Below are 8,022 nucleotides of genomic sequence, written 5' to 3'. Positions count from 1 at the left end.
ACTATTATCAAATTGTTTTCTGGTGGGAGTTTGCTGTATATACTACCAACATTTCACAGATAACGAAACTTCAGGAGTATATAACTGCTAGAAGGCACTTCAGAACCTTTTGTCCCTGGAGAGTTAGTTGAGTTGTCAACTCCAGCAGCACAATTTCTGTGGTATAAATAATTAATTTAATGCAAAACTGATCCAGATAGGAAAATTCAGAGCATTTTCTTTATCTGTCAATGGCATAAAATGGCACTTCTGTCCTTCACAGCTCTTTGAATGTTAAACTCCCTTTTAGTACACACTTTTCCTCAAACCATAATGTGACATGCACGTTATCCCCCTCTGCTTACAATCACACTCAGCACCTGCTAGTGACTGCCCTCAGAACTGCTGCTAACTGGTGACTACTGGAAAGCATTTCACTGTTCTGCTAACAGTTTTCTCACTTCATATGAAAGTTATACTTCTTTATATGCAAACCACCTCCCCCTCTTCCTCACAACTTGCTACTTCTCCATCTCAACATGCACACTATCTAAAGCCACCTCCCACATAACCTGATTAAGGTCCACTGACTTATTTCACTCCCACTCATCTTCCACAACAAGCTGGTGAGCAAAAATCCAACCTGAGGAAACCCAACTTATTTTATAAGCCCCCCTCCTGTATATGCTGAAGAGCTAAATAAATAATATTGGAGGGTAGGTTCAACATTATAATTGAGCAGGTAAATGTTGAATATACATTTCAGATTCAAGTTAGTTTATTGTCATATTCAACAGAAAGCAATGAAATTCCTTGCTGACATACAGTTTATAGCATACACAGTATGTATGGTAAAGATATATCTATAGCTTCAGTATTTACCACTATGTGCAGGAACAGAGTCTGAATGCAAAATTCTAATTGAGGCCTAAAGGGCCTGTCCCACCTGCATGCGACTGCATGCGGCGAGCGCGACGTAACGTGGTCGCTTGAGCCGTACGGCCTCGCGGGGCCGGTCCCACTTCAATCGCCGGAGCCGTATGGAGTTGTGCGGGGCTGGTCCCGACATCGCGCGAGGCTCCGAAAAACTGACACTGTCAAAAAATTCCGCACGGCAACGGCCTGTCGGCCCGCAGCCGCATTGTGGCCGTACGCAGCACCTCGACGGGCGTATGCAGCGTCTCAACGCCGTACGCAGCGCCTTGACGGCGTGCGCCTAGCGCGTGGCGTTGCGCGATGACGTCACCGCCCGGCCTGCCGTTGCGTTGCCTGACGCCGTGCAACGTCTAAATTCAGTCGGCCCGCCTCCTGCCCAGCTGATTAGTGAGTATGATGTCGGGACCAGCCCCGCACAACTCCAGATGGCTCCGCGGTTGGAAGTGGGACCGGCCCAGCGAGGCCATACGCCTCAAGCGACCACGTTTGGTCGCGCTAGACGCATGCAATCGCATGTTGGTGGGACAGGCCCTTTACTAAGTAAAGTGGCATATCTTGTTTGATGCAGCATTGTACTGTCAGTACAATATAGAGTCCTCCTAATGTAAAATATAGTTTTGTAGCTTTAAATATCAATCTTTGATGAACGATACACCATAAATAGTAAGATTAAACGAGAACTTACCAGTTCGAAGTTTGATCTGTATTTTATGAGGAGTAACGTTGAGGAAATACATGAAGAACCCGCCACTTCGCACGTGTGTCATTCTTCAAAGCAACGGAGTGAATCACAGATACGTGTAATGACTTAAGCATAGTAAGATTAGAGAAAAGATACCAGTTGTGTTTATGATCAAGGGTGGGAGCGGAGGGCATGTATTCCCTCAACGTTACTCCTCATAAAATACAGATCAAACTTCGAACTGGTAAGTTCTCGTTTAATCTTACTATTTTACTTCGGAGTCACGTGAGTGACTACATGAAGATTTCAAAGCTCTGTGATTCAAGCCGTGGAACGAGTCCATCATCACGTCTGCCTTGGTTTTGGGGAGAATAGTGATAACATATTAAACATCAATATGATATATATAAATAACCATAAAGTTAATAATATTTGATAGCCCCTGTTTTTTGGGGTAAATTATGGTACAGAAACTTAACAATGTTTCTGAAAAATTCCAGTTTCCATTACTGGTTAGTTATAATCCATAGAATGTTCTTTCCGATGGCCATCCTGCAGTCCTGAGGATTTTATCCATAGGAACCTCCAATTTAAATGCTGCCGACATTGCTGCAGCCTGGTGGAGTGAGATTTTAACCCAGTTAGTGTTTACACCAACTTATGTCAATACTATGTTAGCCATTTAGCTGGCCTGGCCTGTTATTCTTTAATGAGGCTGTCTGTCGTTGATGAGAAGTTCCTCTTCTGTGCCACTTATGGTCTGGGTTTGTTCCATGTATATTTGTAGATGTCTCACAACACAGTCAATCATCTGTAGGGTAGGCTCTAAAAAATGTTATTTTAAGGCCTGCTGACCCCTGTCTGTTTAGTTCCCTAATTCCTGAATATAGAAGTGTAAGTTGCCAGGTGAACTGGTCAAGGTAACCAGCCTTAATTTGGTAGGGACTGAGTCCTTAGTGCCGTGACCTAAGCCATCAGCATGACAGTTTTGTAAAATGTCAAAAACTGTAATGACAGCGCTGTGGCTGGAGCCCAGTTCTTTAACAACGTTAAGACGATGCTGATGTCCCATATTTGGGAATACCTGGTCTTTGGGGAATTCTCATAAAAAGTGTCCCTCATAAGCTGTTGTTCCGTTCTCTTGCCATAGGTAAGTAGATGGGCCACTTCTGGCACAGTTGATGTCACTAATACTAAGCCCCTGTAGGTTAACAAAGCTTCCAAACAGGCTGGATGATGTATTATGGTTGCAACACATCTCCCATTAGTTTATGTATTTTAGACATTGTCTTTAGGTTGATTGTCTGTGGCCCACTGTGATCATGTCCATTGCTTTGGCCGTCTGTTTTGGATGGTGCTGCATGGTTCTAATCTCATTCCCTAATACCACCTAGAACCATGGTTGGGTAGGTCAGTCGGGTACTGTTAAAAACACCAGACGCAGAGTCTCGTAGTATTTCCCTTAGTACCCCCCCCCCCCCGATGAGGTTGCCAAATTGTGTTGGCCAGATTGTTACATGATGTAGATTCCCTTTCACCCATGTGGTTGATATGTGCTACCACAGTAGTGTTGTTAATTTATAATCTAATAACCTGTTTAATATATTCCAGAGCAACATGACTTTAGGCCATGAAAAAACACCCAACATTTCCAGGTAGTTATGCCCAGTGTTAGTAATAATGATGCTTGCTGTGTTTTCCATCTTCCTCCACAGCTGGAGATGGAATTGATAACACACCGTCCTAGTGCATAGTATCCATATGTAGGACCATAGACTGGTTGCTGACAATGATAGGATTGGAGCAATGCCCAATGTTATCTTTCCACCATTTAGTTCCAATATGGCTTCTGTATGGCTTCATCATTCTATTGAAATGCTCACCATTAATTTTAAGAGCTCATATTTTGGCCCTCTGTAAATCTTTATAATGTAAGGGTCTGAATTATGTGGCTGGAAACCATATGTTGCCAATATTCTTGCTACCAGTCTGATGGATGGTTTATCCTCATGTCAATGATTTTGCTGTATGCCTCTATTAAGGTTGTAACCTCTGTTGGCAAAGTTACTGACATGAGGAATTGAGTTAATGGTGAACCCCAAATAATCCCTTTAGTTTGAAGGCTTTAATTTTGATTTAATTGGATGGATAATGATCCTAGTTTCCAAATAATTGTTAAGTGGCTGTTACCGTTTGTTCAGCCCGTCCTAAGTTTCCACACAATTAGTATGTCATCCAAAGAAGCCATTACCATTGTGTGGCTGGTTGTCATATTTTGTAAATAACCTAGGTGCTAATGTAAACACATTAGGTAGTGCTCTATACTGCTAGAGCTGAGCCATCCAATTAGATAAAAATAACGTCCGTGGTCACCTGTTATGGGTACTGAAATTGTAAGCATCCTTTGAATTAATGCTTGCCATTTTCGTTCATAAAACGAATATACTTATCAATAGAAAACGTTTCTGTTCTTAAAACGAATATATCGTTTTATTTATTATTCACTTTCCCATCTATTTATTTATTTATTTAATTTTATGATATATGGTCCCTAGATAAGGGACATATCAGACATTTAAACTGATAAGAACAGATATTATACTTGATCTTAGCCAAAAAGCCGAGATCTGATCTATGATTGATGCGTCAAGCGCCATATCCTATTTTGTTAGGAAGGGAATGCGTAGATAATAATTCTTCCCTTGCAATGCAGCTAAAACCCCATCTGTTGCTGATGTCCAGTGTCTGTATCCCTTATGACATATTTGGTAATTGGTGATTATGTCTGGATACGAGTAGATCGGCATCTGGTGTTCCATATCGTGTAGAAACATCAGCAAATACTATAGCCCAACTTGGTGTTCTCCTCCAAATTCCTCTCTCGATATATCAGCTGGACTAGAAGATTATGTGTTGTAAAATTCTATTGTGTATCCCCGGATACTGTTTAAGATATGAGTGTCAAAAAGTTATTTATTCGATGTCTTCTCGCACCAACCTTGCTTCCTTCTGGTTTTACTGTTTTCTTCTGGATCCCCGAGGCCGTGTGTTGTGGGTGTACACATCTTCCAGCATAGGGGCGATACCTTTGAGGATGATGTTTGGACGTTTAGATGAGCTCCAGTTTGGCTTCATTGTCCAACTCCTTGACCTTCTAGATAGGTCACCCCCAAATAAAAAGATTTTGCTAGGAGGTTTCGGGTTTACACAGGCCCGCATCAATCCCGGTTGGATGTAACCAGATGCATAAATTGATTAGTTTAGTACATTCAGGGATTTACAATCCCCGGTGGCAAGTGACAGGTATGGTGTCAGCTAATGTTTGCCCCTGCAGTAGATAGAAAACATATGGTCTATGCTGGCTTCTAACCTGGTTTGTAGATCTTTCCCAGTTAGCTTTACTCACAGCTGTACTGTTGTTCCCCCTGAAATATAGACAGACATTCCCGTGTGACTTCCCAGATGGGAATGGAATTTGTCAGTAAATTTTTGGACTGCTAAATCCTTCAGTCACAACATAAGTATTCCTGTATTTCTAACAGGAAAGGACCAATAATGCACTCTATGTACTTTGTGACTTAGAAAAGGCATCACCTCATTGTTACAGCTCTTACATATGTTTACCTGTCCAGGGTTTGCCCTAGACTTGACCCCAGCACTCTTCTGACAGAAGAGTCTACTGGGGAGAGAGAAGCATGATTATAGCCCTATAGAAAAGGTGCTGCTTCCTTCTCCCTGAGTCTGTCTTTTCCTCAAACACTTCCCTGTAATAGTAGAAGTGAAATACAGCCCTGTATAAGGTGCTGCTATGGGACTTACCCACTGGAGGATTTCTTCTTGGACCTGCATCGCTGCAAAACGGTATGTTCTCGCAGGTGCAGGCCCCGCAATGCCAATGCGGTGCAGTGTACACGGCCACTGTGCCGCCTGTATCCCCGTTGGCCTGCGGTGCTCCAAAGCGCGGTGCAGTGCTCACAGCACTGAGCCGCCCGTACTGCCGTTAGCCTGCGGTGCTCCAACGCGGTTCAGTCCCTCGGGGAGCTGGCCGCTCGCAACCCGCAGGTATGGCAGTTTTAACGCGGTGCAGTGCTTCCCGCACTGTGCCGCTCCTTCTCCTTGTGCCTGCGGTGCTCCAACGCGGTGCAGTCCTCTCGGGGAGCTGGCCGCTCGCAGCCGCAGGTCTGGCAGTTTAAACAACGCGGTGCAGTGCTTCCCGCACTGTGCCGCTCCCTCTCCACTTGGGCCTGAGGTGCTCCAACGCGGTCCAGTCCTCTCGGGGAACTGGCCGCTCGCGACCCAAGCCCAGCGGCTCCAACGCGTACTCAGTGCTCTCGGGCACTGACCGCTTGCCGCTATTTTTAGTGCTGTGGAAAAAACCCCAGCACCTTCCAGCCCCTCGGACACATGTAGTATAGGTCCGTGGGGCTGTTGTCCGAGTCAAAGATCACTCTATAATCTTTGGTCCGAGCCGTCGGAATGACGGCTCCAGAATGCTCCACCGCTGTCGGCGTCCTGCTGGAGCTGAGGTCGGCTCCGGCTCCCGTTTAAGGGAGATAGTGGTGCCCCCGGCCGTTGCTGGCTGCCTGCAGTTCTGCAGACTCTCCTCAGCCAGTTTTCATCAGCCTGACTGTAAAAAAGGTAAGTCAAGAAACTAAGTTCTCCTACCTTACTTGTTGTTGCAGGTTCAACCCTGCCATTTGGGAGGAACGTCCTCCCCTCGTAATGACTTGTTCACAATGCGTGTAGCGATAATGACACACATGCGAAGTGGCGGGTTCTTCATGTAGTCACTCACGTGACTCCGAAGTAAAATTCCAAACCTCTCTTTCAAGACTGGCATAATTCATTTCTTAGAATTTCATTATTCCATTGTCGTACATATTAATCACTCTTGACTCTTGACCTGACTCTTGAAATAGATCCAGGCGAGCTACATGGCAATCTAGGTTTCTGAACAACTGGATACCAGATTATAGGAGTAATGTTAAAATGCTCTTTCAAAAATAATGTGAACAAACCCTTTCCCATCAGCACAGATGAAACAGTTGTGAGTAGTGGCATCTCCACCTAATATTGTTGGAGCTAGTTTACTGACACACTATCAGCAACCAGCACACTGGTTTTCGCACTCCATTAGCTCCCAAACCCACAAACACTTCCACATTATGCTTCATTTCACAGCACTGTATTTTATGATTTTGATAATCCTAATCAGAAATGATTACCTGCTACTGCAGTGCATCAAGCCATTAATGGATGTTTTTCTGGGGTGCTTTTAATTCTATAGATTGTTTTACAATTCTCATGGATTTCAGACAAGTTGCAAAATAAGTGTAGGAAGGAACTGCAGATGTTGGTTTGATTTGATTTGATTATTGATTGATTATTCCTTTAAAAATCCTTTTCAGGAAATTACAGTGCCACGACAGCTTCAAGACAAACATAACACACACACATTTCCTCAAAAGGCTTCCATACATAACAAGTTAAAATACGTTAAAATACAAGTTAAAATACAATTAATTTAAAAAAGTGCAGTTATTTATGCTCATTATAAAGTCTTATAGCAGCTGGTAAACAGGACTTCCTGTATCTCTCCGTTTTGCACATTGGTACAATCAGCCTCTGACTGAAGATGCTGCTCTTGATCACCTTCAGTGCATGGAGTGGGTGAGTGGGGTTTGTCATTATAGAACCTAGTTTATTTAGAGTTCTGGCCTCTGCCACCTGCTGGACCGTTCGTTGCTCAGCCCCGACCACTGAGCCGGCCTTCCTGATTAGTTTGTCCAGTCTGTTTTTATCCGCTATACGGGCGCCATCTCCCCAACAGGCCACAGCAAAAAACAGAGCACTGGCCACCACTGAATGGTAGACACTGCACAGTAGGGGTTGGCAGATATTAAATGACCTCAGCCTCCTTAAAAAATACAGTCGGCTTTGTCCCTTCCTGTACACCGCCTCCATATGACACTTCCAGTTCAGCTCACTGTCAAGCTGCACCCCAAGGTACCTGTGATTAGCGACCACCTCCACCTCAGTGCCCTTAATGGTGATCGGCGTTGCTTGAGTCCTCCTCCTCCCCCTCCTGAAGTCCACCACTATCTCCTTTGTTTTTTTGGTGTTAAGATGGAGGTTATTGTGTGCGCTCCACTCCACAAAGTTACTTATTATGTCTCTGTATTCCTCCTCATTGCCCCCTTTAATGAGGCCGACAACAGCTGTATCATCCGAAAACTTCTGCAAAAAGCAGCTGTTGGTGTTACATTGGAGATCCGCTGTGTAGATGGTAAACAGGAACGGAGCCAGCACAGTTCCTTGTGGAGCCCCTGTGCTGCTCAAGATGGTGCCCGAGACACTGTTCTGTAGGCGCACGTACTGTGGTCTGAGGGAAAGGTAATCCAAACACCACAGTACCAGTGATGGAT

At 44.4% G+C, this 8,022-nt stretch overlaps 1 pseudogene; it reads right to left on the bottom strand.

Annotated features, from left to right (window-relative positions):
- Positions 1 to 4,120: 4,120 nt before the first annotated feature.
- On the bottom strand, positions 4,121 to 4,229 carry LOC116983277 (annotated as a pseudogene).
- Between the last annotated feature and the right edge of the window lie 3,793 nt (positions 4,230 to 8,022).

The sequence above is a fragment of the Amblyraja radiata genome, chromosome 1 (genome assembly GCF_010909765.2).
Source record: "Amblyraja radiata isolate CabotCenter1 chromosome 1, sAmbRad1.1.pri, whole genome shotgun sequence".
Taxonomy (NCBI): domain Eukaryota; kingdom Metazoa; phylum Chordata; class Chondrichthyes; order Rajiformes; family Rajidae; genus Amblyraja; species Amblyraja radiata.
This window is presented reverse-complemented; position numbering and strand designations above follow the sequence as displayed.